The sequence below is a fragment of the Falco punctatus genome, assembly GCF_963210335.1.
Source record: "Falco punctatus genome assembly, chromosome: 3".
NCBI classification, from domain to species: domain Eukaryota; kingdom Metazoa; phylum Chordata; class Aves; order Falconiformes; family Falconidae; genus Falco; species Falco punctatus.
In genome coordinates, this window is record NC_137582.1 from 54,015,615 (window position 1) to 54,031,391 (window position 15,777).

A 15,777-nucleotide genomic window follows, 5' to 3' on the forward strand; every position below is an offset into this window, starting at 1 on the left:
TTTTCAGCTACTATATCTACATGTTCACGTGACCCCTTCTGATAATGGAGAGTGAAGTGTGGGACCTGAGCTATGGCTGCAACAAAAGGCCCAGTCCAGAAGTTTCTTCTGTTAAGGCAGCCTTTTGAAACAGGAATAGCTCAGTGAAGGCTTGTAGGGATACAGCAATTGGTTTGTTCAGAAAAAGTTGGAGAGTTCAGGTTCATATTTTAAATAAAAATGTGTCATAGACACATTTTTGAAGTATACAGAAATAAACGTGAATATGGTGAGTAAGGATGCATTCTTAATCTTTCTTCCAACTGTAGCAACACTTTCATTTTTTTAACTCCATAGATCTTTTTGAATACAGGAGAACTTTTGCCATTTGCATTCATATGAACTTTCAGATGAATTAGCTTTAGCTATGTATATGCCTTGCTGTTTCTTTTCCTCTACTGGTCCATGATGTCAAAATTCAGTTTCCTTTACTAACATTCAGGCAAACTATTTCATATTTGCACATGAAAGAAGCTACTTCAGCTTTATTTACATGTACCACAATGAACAAACAAATTGAAACCAAATCACATAGCTTAGGTGGACAATTATTACCACGCAACAGAATTCTCATCCAGTATGTGCATCATAAACCATTGGAGTAAAACAATATTGCAAAAGAAATCAATTGAAGAAATTCAGGTAATGGCCATGGTAAAGGATATCACAAGGTCTTTTCAGGAACCCTATGAACCAAGTCAAAAATATTCTACATTTATTTAATAAATGATTCATCATGAAGAGTTGTTTTTGAAGAAGATACATTCTTCTCATTGTTTGAATGTTCTCCAGAAGGAGCAAACATGTACATAAGTCGTGGGGGTGTGATGCCCAAAGTTCTTTGGAAATGTTGACACAGGTTTTTTGTTGGTTTTTTTTTTTAGGTGAGATGGTGAGGTTTTCTAGGTTATTTTTTTCTTAAATAACACCAAATGCCACCAATGACTATGGCAATTAGCAGTGAGTTGCACAAAGGATAAACTGCACAATGGTCAAGGTTCCTCAGGCTGATGAAGAGACAACCCTAAATGAGTCCCACAACAGGCATGTCACATAGCAGCAACTTGGCTGATATCCTCACCATGAAGTATTTTATTTCCATATATCAGTGTGGATTAGACTAGCAGAATCTCCCTACACAGGCCTTGAAAATTATTTGTACAATCAGACAACAACCACCAAGTTTATAAAAATGGTCCCAAACCACACTAAACCTAAATTCATGCTTTCTTCTAACAGACTTCTTTAAGAGGGCAGTCAAAAATATCTTTTCACTGTACTTATACTCATTTTATCTCAGTTATGTTACATATAGAGATGTGATGAAACATCACCATCTATTTACATGTAGGTTGAAGAAGCATGCTTTGGCCATGTACTCTAAAATCAGCAGATGCCATCTGCAATTAAAATTATGTAAATCTATTCTGTTGAGGAACTAACAAGCATTTCTAGAAGCATTTTTGATGACATTTCATAATGAATGTGGGGTCTTTGTGTCATTTATTTTAAGGTTAGTTCTGCAGTCACATTGTCCTGTTATTTCAGTGAAAAACAGAGAAAATATTTATTTGTATTCATTTATTATAGCTGTACCTGTATAATTATAGCAAGCTGATTTTAAAAAAATTAAGTGTTGGATGACTATGCCAGCTAAGCATAATTCAAAGTTATCAACCTCTACTGCATAAAGCAAGAATCAATGAAATCCCGATTTCTAAAAGGGAGGTGGGAGAAATTATAATCCTGCCACAAAATTTACTCTTCAATCAAATTCTGCTTTTCCAGTACTCAGCTTTAAATTATGATCCTTGAAGCATGCCCTGAAGGCAAACACATCCGCAGTATTTTAGAGGAGAAAGGGAGGATGAGTTACAAAGCTAACAATTCAGCAAGGAAAAACTATTTCAGTTCCCTCTCGTACTGAAGAAAAAAACCCCAATATTTAGATGTCTGTGTTATTTTAGCAAAGGTTTGTACCACTTTCATGACCATTGTAAGGGAGTGTGTGGTACCAGGTTGATGTTACTCAAGCTGGATCTTTCATAGTCACTAAGACATTAGGAAATATTCAAATTACAAGGAAAAAGAGCCTTCTACTTCTGCATGTTTTGCAACTAAGCAAGAAAAAAGGAAGCAAAGTAATAAAAGTACAAAAAAGTTGAGAGTAAGGGTTTCCAATAAAACTTCTTTTCATTTTCAATTTGTCCTGGTTTCAGCTGGGATAGAGTTAATTTTCTTCTTAGTAGTTAGTACAGTGATGTGTTTCGGCTCTGATGTGAGAACAATGTTGATAGCACACTGAGGTTTTTAGTTGTTGCTGGGTGAGGTTTATACCAAGTCAAGGACTTTTCAGTTCCTTGGGCCCTGCCAGCGGGAGGGCTGGAGGGGCACGGGAAACTGGGAGGCGACACAGCCAGGACAGGTGACCTGAACTGACCAAAGAGGTATTCCATACCATGGGATGTCATGGTGAGTATATAAACTGGGGGAAGAAGAGGGAAGGGGGGGACACCTGGCATTATGGCGTTTGTCTTCCCAAGTAACCGTTACATGTGATGGAGCCCGGCTTTCCTGGGAATGGCCGAACGCCTGCCTGATGGTGGGAAGTGGTGAATTAATTCCTTGCTTTGCTTTGCTTTGCTTGCATGTGCGTCTTTTGCTTTACCTATTAAATTGTTCTTATCTCAACCCCTGAGTTTTACATTCCTTTCTGATCCTCCTCCCCATCCCTCTGGGTGAGGGGCAACGAGCAAGTGGCTGCATGGTGCTTGGTTGCCAGTCAGGGTTAAACCACAACAGAATTAAAAAAAAAAAAAAATGTTGTGAATCTTTTTGCATTGGTAGAGGCTAAGAATCACTTATTAATGTTGTATTAAACAACAAACTTTATTTCTCAAGGAAAGAGATATTTAAATTGCACATATTACAACAAAAACTTGGAAACTACGAGCAACTGCTTCATTTCACCAGTGGAAAATCTTCATTATCTGTCCTCCACACTGGTGAGAGGTCTATCATTTCTATGACATGCTGTTTCCAAATTAACTCAGGGAGTAGTCTGAAGCAGAACACCTTGCAGCTGGCAAAGTTTTAACATGACAAAGTGGCCTTCAGAAATAAAATTGGAATCTCCTTAGATTCAAATAAGGTAAGGTAATCCTGGCTTCTGCTGAAATCTGATCATCCAAGAAGAACAAGAACTGAAGCCCTGGCTATCCACACAAGTATCAAACATCAGACAAAGGCAGATATGCCAGGTCTCCTCTAACCAGGATCATATCACTTCTTTTATACACAGTGATTCTGAGCCAGTTGCTTTGCCTAACCCTGGGGGAAAAAAAGCATCAAACATTGTTTTGGAAGAATTGGAGACATGAGGTAGGAAGTTTTATCTGCACAGGGACAAAACACACCGTAACTTCATCTTCCTCCTGAGTGCAGTCCTGGTTTCCTTCACTTGTGAAGAAAAAGCCAAACACGATGAAGATCATCAGGACCCTTCAAGAATTATGTTTAAAAAAGAGTAAATACTCAGCACTATAATTTGAGGTCTTTGTGTGCTAAGGCAGTGAAACCACGGTAGATCAGTCTTGTTGATATCCTAAAGGCAAAACATCCTAGAGGTACCAGGAAAAATGTCTTCAACCTGCAATAAGGAAACTGTTTATGAAAGTACTTCTTATTGTTGATTGCCAGACAACCCAAATTTTCATGTCAGCTGTCAGAGTTCCAAAAATGAGGTTTCTTAACTACTTTTAATAAAAATCTCCTAAAATTATTTTCTGGAGGAATCCACTGAACACACTGTGGTTTTTAAGTAAAATTATATTATTAAAGAGAAAAAAAAAGTGACATCTTTAGTTAACTTGGTAAATGCACAATTTGAAAGTTAAGATGGTAAAAGGTAATAGTTGTCCCCATGTTTCCAAATCGTGACATGAAATTTTAATTCCAAGTTAAAAAAAAAATTAAAGTACCCTAAACTACCTAGAAAAGGAACTTGCAGCAAATTTTTTATAATAAGGCAATTAAAAGATTTGCAGTCAATAAATGTAATGAAATACCCACATGACCATACTCACTGAGAGTATCTTCATTCACTCCTGAAGAGGGCTTTCCCTGAGATGCTCCCAGAACTCAAGACTATATCCACTATCTATCAGGAATAAAAATCTCTGGAGTTTCTTCCCAAGCCTAGAAAGTACATGAGAAACCTGGGTGGAGTAGAAACTTAGAAGCCCCTAAACTACAAACATAAAATCTGTTCTCAGTATGATGTACAATGCAAGCCTTTGTTCCCAGGTAGGAATCATCAAAAGCTACTTCCTTACAGAAAGACTGCCATCTGTTTTGACAGGAATTTATTAAAACCTGTTTGATATACTTCTTTCTTCCAGTAAATACATATTCTTTCATCAAAAAGGAAAAAAAAAAAAAATCTCATGGAAAATTATATAACAAATCTAGTTCTTAAATTCTGCCCTTTTCAAGCTGTTAGCCAGATTGACAAGGAGGCCAGTGACGTGCTGAGTGTTTCTACAAAGATTACAAAAAAGTGCACTAAAACTTTTGTGACTGTCAGTGCCTTGATGGCTTCGGATCACATTAGGGTGTTTAAGAATTTCTATTAGCAGTGAGCTCAGTATTTCACCACCAGCTTTTTTTCCTTCAGATGAGCCTAGCATTGATTCAGAGCACAGCTCTGGTGTAAAGCTCTTCCTAGATCTCAGACAGAATTCAATGTTTGAAAATAAATAGAAATAAATGCATTATTTTCGCCAAAGGGCCTTGTTCTGCTTGTGCAGAGGCAGGCTGCTCAATCTGAATCCAATCAGTTTTTCCACGATATAGCTGACAGTTTTCCCCAAAATCAAGAAGCACTCCAGTCAGTCAGTAGGTAGATTCATTCAGAGTTAACCAAACAATATGGCACCCAAGAACTGTTGACTAAGATTTTATGGATGCTTTGACAGGGCCAAATGTATGCTAAGCCTTGAAAAGATTTTAAAAAATCCTAACCGCTCCAGGTTGCTATCTCTGCCACATTAGAAAAAGAAGGTAAAAAGCGCTACTAAGTCAATACTTTAGGAAAAGCAGGCACATAGCATTGCTAATTATGTTTTAAAGCCTACCAACCAATGCTCAAAGTAAGCTATCAGAGGAAAGAAAGGCTTAGAAAAGAAATAATCAAAGAAGCAATTATTTGTAAAAGCTAGAACCAATGGTATAGGCACACATGCTACAAGAGAAACCAAAATCATGGCAGTATTTACAAAACATAATCCTGCTTGCCAGTGTGTTTATTCCAGTTTCTCTGTGTTATAAGGGCCTTATGCTTCTGTCTGGTCAGGCAGTGTTACCATCAAACTTAAACTGACTGTGCTGATTGAATGCTGTTCTTGTATCTCAGCATCTGACTTTTTCTTTAAAAGTGCATGGTTTGAGCTGTGTGTTATATTACTATTGATGCTGTTTCCTCATCAAAGTCTACAAATATATTCAAAGGAACATACAAGTTCAGTTTCAAAAGGAGATATTTTTTGAAGTTTAGTTACTTTGAGTGACCAACACATTATAATATCCATTCGAAATGGGTGTCATTGATAAAAAGGTAGTAATTGTGGAGTCATAAAAAAGGAAGCTGTATATCTGAGGGCAAATAAATTGTTACTGTATTGAAATAATTAGTCACAAATTACTCAGAGGAGCACCTCACATTAGCTACCTAGCAGTTTTTCCTATAATGAAAGTGGCTTCTCAAACTATAGTAAAAGACTGCTATAATTCCAACAATTTGAGTGACTGGATTGGAAGGAAATAAAAATACATAAAAATAACCCCCTGAAATATCTTCATTTCAGTTTGTTCAAAACAGTTTATTTTCAGATTTTCACTTTGCCTTCCAACATGAAAGTTCAATTATTTAAAGTATCTTTCTCAGGAAATAAGCTCTTAATACTCTACATTTGTTGGCTTTTGAGTTGCGTCTTAAATTTAACTGATTTGTTATATTTTAAACAGTTCTGTCTAAGCTTAAAGCACAACTGAAGAAATTTTGTGTGGGTCTAGTTCAAGGTTCCAGAATTCAAGTTTGATGACAACTTCCTCAAATCTCTGCAGAAATCTAAAGGCTGTTCTTCCAAAATTATGAGTAGGTGTGTATACACACATATGTATGTCTCTCTATATATATGTGTACACACACACACATATGTTTGTGTAACTGTATCTGTATTTTTACATGTATATGTATGCATACATAGAAAGATATTCTTGTTGGTGAATGTGATTGTGAGCTACAGATATAAAGTTTGACATAACTAGTTTGCTCTAAAAATTTTTAATTAGAAATTCACCTCTCAAGCTGGTGGGCAATGAATTGAGACTGCTATTTTTTCCATCCTGTCCTTTTCTGCTGTACTCCAGTTTTGATAAGTTCTGCATCGATATTTATTACAGACATTTTGAAAACATTTGCTCATGTCTTCGATCAATTCTCCTTAGCAAATGTTTCCTGTGGTTCTTTCAATGTTATATTTGTTCATGTGCTTTTCAAGTTGGTAGCATCAGGCTAATCAATCTTTCTCTGGAACTTTTCCTGTGTGCATAAAAAGGTGTATTTAAGTGTATGATTGATTATTAATGGCTAATAAAAACAATAAACATTCCAGCCAAAACTCAGTAAAATAATGTTGGAGGAAATATTCTCTGCATGATGTATCTGCTAGTACTCAGTCATTTCAATCGTTTTCAAGGAAACCTTCTACCCTACCGTCACCACCAGCAGAATGTGTGAACCTCATAATTATGTCAAAAATAACCCTTTTCTCTTAGTCATCTTCCTTCTCCTCCTTACCATACCTCTCTTACCCATGCACCAGATATTCTTTGCAAATGCCACCAACATTCCACCTGGAAATCTAACCACTGCTTTCCATATACTTTAATTTTATCTTACTGTTCAGTTAACGTGGCATTAAACATGTTTTACAGCAAGCCAGACCTCTTATGTTTTAATCAAAAGCAGGATAAACATTTCTCAAAAATATTAACATGTTATTGGTATGCAACCTCACTTGATTTTTCAGCTAATTTTGCTTCATGATTGTAAACTGATCAGGAAGAGAATAGATAATAATTTACAAACAAGATGGTGACTAATGCTCTTTAGAATTAAATCGGGTTCTGGGTCAGGCCCTGATGTGCACAGCAGTAACAGTCCTGCACAGCTGCTTCATCCTAAGTCAATCATTTTTGCATTCAATTGAAAATACATGAAACTGACTGCTTCTTTACAAATTATTCCACATTTCAAGATAAAATGTCATAACATTATTTTAAACTCAGATATCAAGTGACTGCGTACTATGTATAGTGTCAATTAGCATAATTGATTAGCATTAATTACCATAATGTGGTGATATGCAAATAGAAGAAGACTGCGGTATTGGCATGGCCCAGCACAGCAAACTCTGACATCTGTTTGGCAATATTTTGCACGTGTAAATTCTGCAGCTCTGTCTGTGTTTAATGAACTTGTCTGGAAATTCAGAGCACCTAACAGAGAGATTATCTAAAGTAACAGCACAGCAGCAGTCTGTTTTAATTTAGGCTGTCTGCAAGTTACTGCTATGAAAATTAACAACCCTTAAGTGTGTTAAATAATCCCTGGCCTTTGTAATAATTGAGCAGGCTGAAAAAAGTCATACAACTTCTATTATCTTGTTGTCAAACACCAACTGACTTTTTTTTCCCCCTTGTATATTGATTTGGAGAGTTAAACTGCCTCTACTTAGATATGTCAGCCTGGAAGGATTTTAAGGACAGCTAGCAAAGTCCTAGGGCTACAAGTTTAAAGGTAGCAATATCAAATGAAATTGTATTCCATAGTAACACACACAAATTATGTTTGTACCTCCTTAGCATCTCCAAGAAAGGGCAAGTGGAGTACAAATGAATTGCTCTTCTGCCTATATATAAAGCATCGTGTCAAAGAGCAGGGCCTGAGAAACGAAGCCAGGTTCAGTTTTATGAAGTTGCTAGCAACGCTGTGCAGCCCCACAATGTTCTATATGTTCTGCTGTAAATTGTGCCTAGCAATGCTTTCCCCAATCAATTAGCTGCCCAGGACTGCTTATTAGATCAGTCATTTTAATTGCTGGAGTCAGAGAAGGAGTGTCATTCTGGCAGCAACACATATTTGCTTAGTGCTTACTTGGTAATATGTTACCACCTGACACTGGGGGCAATCTCATGCTCAGAACAGATGGGAGAAGAGAACAAAAGGAGGTGTGCCCTGGCCCTGGAGGTATTACAGAACCTTATTAAAATCAGCAATGCTATTGCCAATAAACTCCAGCTGAGGTTGGCACCTTGTGGTGCCAGGCAGAGTTTAGACACGAATATAAGACATGGTACCAAAAGTCTTGCCTTCAAAGTTTTAGAGAAATACTGCTGGGGAAAGTGCATGTATGACACACACATGTTCTAAAGTGTGAATGCAGAGTAGCAAACCCCAGGGATGATCTCTGTTCTGGAAAAAAACACTGAAGCTTTGATCCTCTGGAAGGAATAACGTGTATGGTACTCTAATGTTGCTCAGTTTCTCCAAACTCAAAGAACTGTAAATTCCTCAGACATATCTTATCTCATTATTCTGAAATAGCTTTTGATTGATGGGCAGTCTTGTTTTGTGGTGACTGCAGACAAAGGGTCAAGAGGCGATACTCATTTGAGGAGAGCTAGAACTGAGGTGCCGATATTTCCAATTTCTTTGACACTGAGAAGAACTATTATCTTGCTCTTGTAGAAGATTCTCTAGTAAGGTATCTAGACACTGGAACAGCCATTAATTATAATTTTTTTTTGGTTTGTTGAACAGGAGATATCCAATGAATGTGTGCATTGTCATGGGATAAGGAATGGTTGAAGAGCTTGACTTCTGAGAGATAAATACATACGTGGATAGTTAGGTGACCACAGGAAAGCGGAAGAAATCTGTCCTTGTTCAGTCAGTTTCCTGGATTGCTTCTGTAGCCATCATCAGGCAGAGATCGTTACAAATGGGTGCTGTGGAGTCTGCCCATGAGCAGAGACATCTTGAAATAAATAATAAAAAAAAAACCTTCTACATCTTTCCTTCAATTTCAGTTCAGCAACAGTTCATACCAGAAATGCTTTGTTTCTATCTTCAACAGGGAAGTTTGATGGAAATTTTGCAGTTTAAAGTACTTTACCTTATATGTGCTTGGTACATATATGACTGAAAATGACAGTCTACACATTTTGAAACATTCAATTCTGGATGTTAATAAAACAAAGGTCACTAATTTCTAATTTAATTTGCTGTAAGTAATCCTTGTGAACGTAATCTGACTATCTTCCAATAGTTACAAGTCCTTTAGGGGACTAATTGAGAACATGAAGATTGTAGAAATGTACCCACCAGTTAGTACAATTTAGTGACTTTGCTTGTAAAACTGACAAAACTAAATATTTTTTAAAATAAGAATACATGTATATTGGTTTCAGTGTGTGGATATTTTTTCATCCAAATATAAACACTGGCATGGTTATGGATAAAGTCATCTATCCGGTGTATCAGATAAGGTTCTGCAGTGGTCAGGCTCAAGGGAAAAGAAGTATATTTCATATGAGTTGAAAAAATATATTTTATTCCAAGAGAATATTGTCAACATTTTTCTTCTTCTTTTTTGACATGAGACTTTCTAAATAAATGTTATTTTTCATATAACACAACCATTTCTCCTACCAACAATTTCAACAGACAGAAAACATTGAAGTGAACACTATTTTTATTCCTTCTGATTAAATCTTTTTTGGTATCTATGCAGTTTATAGAGTAAAATACACTTTTCAACATTTAAAGATTCAAGCTGAACAAGCTTCATTTTTTGTATGGTTTTGATTTTGTTCATGGATTTATTGTCAGAGAAAATTTCTCCCTGTTCTGATTGCATACCCTGAGTCAGATGACTGTTCATAAGTCATTTTTCAAGGCAAGAGTATAAAGAAAAAAAATACGCCATACTTTGGCTATTCACTCTATAAAATGACTAATAGGAAAATAATTCTTATCCTTTGTATATTCATATAGGTGTAGACAAGGAAGAAATTAATGAAGTGAGCCAAAGACCAAAGTATAAGCTTTTTCCTAATTGGTATAAGACCACCATGTCTGATATAATATGCAGGATATTGCAAAGCTATATGCTTTGTATGTCTAAAGCACAGTGACGATATGATGGGAGACGAGAATTCCTGGTATAAGTGTCCTGAAACTGGCTGGAACAGAAGCTCTTGTCATGTTTACTTATTGACTAGTAAAGGCCAAACCTAGGAAGACAACTACTACCCCATCCAAAGACAGAAGATTCTGCTTTGTGAAGGAGAACAGTGAGTTCATCACATATTGCATGTGTCGGTTTAACACAATACTTGTTTTATGCTTCTTGAATCATTATTAAAAAGTTAATATCTTTTATTGTATCAGATCATGTTAAAAAGTAAATAAAAGTCCTTAGGAGAGTAATAAAAAAATATATACATGAAGATCAATCTGGCACACATTTTTATGATACTTAGCACCTAAGCAAAGTACTGTTTCCATGTTTATGACTCTATCCTTGAATTAAATCCAACATCCATGCTCATTATTTCTATTCAGCCAGTTTTGCAGTCATAACAAAATGTTGTCCATTTAGGAAGGTAAAGGAAAATAAATTGTTTTCATTAAGACAAATCAGAATGAGGCTGGTATTAGGCAAAGCATTCTAATTATGACAACAATGAAAGTTGTGAACAGCTACCCAGGGTGCCTGTGAAATCTCCTTCACCAGACATATTATGCATAATTAAGAAAATTATACAAATGTTACTGGAATGATCTGGGTATGACTGATTCTGCCTCCTACAGAAACATGGTCTAGATGACCTCCATAAGTCCCTTCCAGTTCTACATTTCTACAATTACAGACCTCACCCTTCACAATACAGCTCTGTGACTCAGTTAATGTTTCTAAATCCCTGTGAACATGTGAAGTTCCCAAATGTTCTATGAATTATTCATTAACATAATTCATATTCTCTATTTCAACCTAGTAATGCAGAGGCCTGATCAGAACCTTCTCTTCCATCAAACACACCACCAACTGTATCGCCTTGCGTTTTATGTTTGTTTACTGAACACTGGTGTGTGTGTGTGTGTTTCTGTTAATTTATTTCCATCCATTCACAAAGTATGTAATTTTGCATGTGTATGTCCTTGTCCTAAGGGCAATGTGCCTCTCTAACTTTGATCCGACAGGAGCTTGTTATGCCATCATTGCTTTCATATTGCATATTTCTCCTGCTTACATCATGTTACTTTATGTCCTCAAGGCTACTGCCCTTTGAGGTTTGTTCTGTTCACATGAAACAGTATGGGACAGCAAGTAGCATCAGTAATAGCAGTGGTCATAAAACAGTTGTAAAAGGTAGAGACAGGCCTTCAAGAGAGTTCTAAACCTAAAAGGGCTGGAGCCAATGACTTTGTCTTTGCTGGGAATGTTTCAGCACAAGTCTGTCTTTGCTTTGTGGCTGGTACTTGCTCACACATTGGCAATCTTTACATGATCCAAATTTCTGTCCACCTTGAGATAGGTTCTGCTTTTTTTCATTCCAACATCCATAACAGAAACACAACAGTATGATGGGATTGTAGGATGATCATTTCAGTATCCTCACATGCTCCAGGGAAATGGATCTAGAAATAGAGCTGCCCAGAAACTGCCTTAAACAAGAGAGAAATCCTCCCTGACCAGCATCAGGAAGATGCTCACCTTACACAAGTGAACATGGAGGTGGCATTTATTTGATACTTGATATGCCTAGCAACTATTGTATCGATCCTGGTTTTGACTGCCTCTTGGCTTTAGTTTTGACTGCCTTCTACAGGGGTCCTCAAACTATGGCCCATGGGACGGATACGACTCTCCAGGGTCCTCAATCCGGCCCCCAGTATTTACAGCCCCCCCCCCGCCCCACCACCACCCCCTGCCGGGGGTTGGGGGGCGAAACCAAGCAGCCGCAGATGACTGCCTGCCACTGCATCCGCGCGCCGGCCCCCTGGTTAAAAAGTGTGAGGACCCCTGACCTTCTAGATACTCCTAATCTACAGTCTTCCTGTTCTGTGGAGAATAGACATTCTGATTTCTTGATCTTCACTGGTAGTTAAATTATTCTTATAATTACTCTGCATCTCCCATACTATCAGTGTTACGTACACAAGAATAAAAGCTATGTTATATAGTTATTAAAAAAAATATTTATCCATGCCCTCGTTCTTCATTTGTATGAATGTCTCTATGAATTTAAAGATGTTTTCTCTGTGGAGCAAATACAAATTGAAGTCATTCATGTTTCTAACCATTACTCACAGAGTAACTATTCAAAACCTTTAATTTGAACTATACGTTCCAAACCTTTGAATTTGACATATGCATTCTCAAATAAATTCTGTACTTCTTTATGCCAGTTCATGGAAAAATTACTTTGATGTTGTTAGCACTGATGGATACTCATTAAATTCAGGAGATAATTAACCTAGATGCCCATTGATGTCAACATAAATTGTATAGATACAAACACCCTTATTTGCATAGAAGTAGCTTATTGGATTTTAAGAGCTTTAGTATGCAGTATGTTTAATCTCCCAAAACTGTGACAAAAATTAAAATACGGGAAAGCAAAATCACATGATACACAGTGATTATATATATTTTTTAAACTTCTGAATTGTTCTAATTTGCACAAGGTAATATTACTTGGTGACTGGAATAGTTTTGTTATTTGAATATTAAAAGGTTAGCATCAGTAGGATTCTCCCCCTTGGTAATATTCTTTAAAGTGCATGTAGTGCTTATAAGAAATTATAAATAGCAATCTCCCAACAATAGCAAGACTTGGAATGGATCATTAGCTATATTACAATGTACAAGTCTAGATCTATTCTCCAGGAAAAATTACTGGAACATTAATCTGGTTGAACAAACTAACCAATGAAGCATTGGTGTTTTTCTAATGATACTGGGATAAATTCAGACCAAAGAGAAAAGAAAAAGCAATTTTCTTCCTTTTTTTTCCCCTATTGCTATATTAAGCAAATACATTCAAAGAAAATCTGATTGCAATCACTGACATTTTAGAAATACACTTTTCCTATTAGCAAAGTAACCTGCTGTTGCCAGCAGTTATCAGAAGAGGAAGTGTCACAGTTACATGAGTTTCAGGGTTGTTATTTATTTCCTGAGGAGTATCAGCTGGTGCAATTTCATGTCAGGGATAATATAACCAGTATGTAAATAAAGCACTGAAGTTCAGAGTTTCATCTGAAATTTCTTTACAGTGATCTATCCTTACATTTTCAGACATTTGGTCTAATTACTCCAATATAAAGCTCATAATGTTTTAAAGTTTTAATCAGTGAATCATAAACACAAAGAAAAATATTACAGAAAGATCAGATCGAATGCTTTGTGTCAAAACATTTTTATTATATGCCTTCAAGAATTTATTTCCTTTTACTTTGGTCACTATCTTTTCTGTTTTTTCCAATGGGAAAAGGGAATAATTTTTCTCTCATTTCCCCCTATGTTTTCATTTATCCCCTAAAGATGAAATGTGGTGTTTTTTTTTTATAATCCGGTAGATGTCTTTTCTGAGGATAAAAATATCTGATTTTATTCTATGATTAACATTTTTGACCTTCTGCATATTTTTCAGTCTTTTTAATTCCATTCCTTTATTTTTTTTCTGAAAATCTTCCTAGACAATTTGGAAAAAAAAAATTGGTTGGAGATTTTTCTTTAGTGGTGTGAAGGTAATTAGAATTTAAAAAACAGCTCTAATCATCATATAGAAGAACAAGAGTTCTGACACAATATTCTTCGCAGATATATCTGAACAATGCTTATGCTCGCTGCTTACCTTACTAAAGACAATAAAAGAGCTCTGGAAACGTTAGAGAGAAAAAGCTTGTGATGAAGAAGCAATGGCAAAAAAGGCAAATGCTGATTCAAACCAATCATTGTGAAATAAAGTGTGTCACTTTATTTTGAATCAATTTAACTCAATTACTTAATGAGGCATAGTGGAGGAAGTCAGTCACTCAAGTGATTCAATTGTTTAAAAAATATTGGAAATGGGGAAATACAATATATTAGGATTTTTAAAGTAAAGAAGGAATAACATGAGATAAAGAGAGGATGCTGGAAAGTCACCTTTCACAGGAGCAAGTGGATGAATGAGAGTCCAACATTATCTCATATCTTACTGTCTTTATGTCTTTCAATTTTGTCTGCAGGAACCACTTGATATTACAATGAAAGAGCGACTTAGTTTCTGTTTTTCTTACCTTGCTTTGGCTACCATCCTGCATGTGAGAGTAACTCAGTTTACCAGAAAGGCTAAGCAGGGACTCATTCAGCTATAATGGCTAATGGCTCATATCAGCATTCATTAGAAGTCCAGAAATGATGGAGAACAGAACAAGCAGCAGCAGAAATATGTTGCGGGGGGGAGGTGGGGCGGGGGGGAAGAAAACCAGCTCCATTATTTTCCAGGGAAAAGAAACAAATACTTCCCCTGATAGCCTCCTAGCTGCATGCCAAAAACATATTTGAAATGTTAAACTATTGTTACAATTTGGGAAGCATGAAAATTGCAAAAGCTGCAAGCTGAAAATGCTACAGATAACAGAGAATCACAATTTAGTGGATTTTCACTTCTTCTACTAATAACTGACAAAGGATGCTTTGATCAAGCAGATTCTGTTGACAGAGACTTTCCACAGCAGACAGAAGCTCTTATCTTCAAGCTATGAAACACAAAAAACGTTCATAAAGATCACTTTGAATGCCATTTTCTCTGTATTATGTAAGTTTAGGGATTACTGAGCACAAAAAGGTGTGTGATGAAAGATACAAGACTTGGAAGATATTCTAGTGCACAGTAATTCACTGCAGTTATTACCATTAAATTCCACATTCTGCTGGTAAACATTGTTCCCTATTCAGCAGATGTGTCAATGGTTCTAGCAGTTTTCATAAGCAAAAATCCTGCTCCAACAAATGGATTAACCTTAAAACAACACAGGCTTTCAGCATTAGCTACAATAGTTCTTTTCCCTCTTAAACCCAAGCTCTGTCTCTGGGATACTACAAGTTCTTCAGCATGAATTTCATTAACTTTCTTAGTAGAGGGTGAGGGTCTGTTGCTGAGTAGAAGCACTTTAAGAGTGCTTACATTTCAGAAGACCTTGGTAAACCAATTAAAGCAACTTTTATTTTAAACATGTGTTATTGCTTTTTCCAATACCATAAAATTCTTTAACTAACCTTTCAATATTGAGTATCCCATTATAATTTTACAGCTGGCCTTCCAAAAACATTAAAGAACTTGACGGGGTTATGAATCACAGATTATTTGCCTCTCTGTGGACTAATATATCAAAAAGATTGAGATTGGATCTTTATCTAAAGGGCTGGTGTTGATTCAAATTCAGTGGCAAATTAAGATGGGAGACTGTGTGATTACCTTACATACATATCCATACTGCTCCTACAGCTGAGGTTTCATTATTCCTAAATCATTGCAGTTTGCAGACCAATGTATTAAAACTAAATCAGTAATCCTTCATGAATCTGCAGCATATTGTATAGATATGTCAGTTTGAAT

The 15,777-nt window shown here is 36.2% G+C and overlaps 1 long non-coding RNA gene across 1 annotated transcript in view; it reads right to left on the bottom strand.

Moving 5' to 3' along the window:
* The window catches only part of LOC308061687, a 61,931-nt gene that overhangs the window by 31,389 nt on the left and 14,765 nt on the right, over window positions 1–15,777 (bottom strand). Inside the window, exon 1 of the long non-coding RNA XR_013927322.1 lies at window positions 1–15,777. This exon is cut by the window's left edge and continues 17,181 nt beyond it; it is cut by the window's right edge and continues 14,765 nt beyond it. This is a non-coding gene — a long non-coding RNA (uncharacterized lncRNA).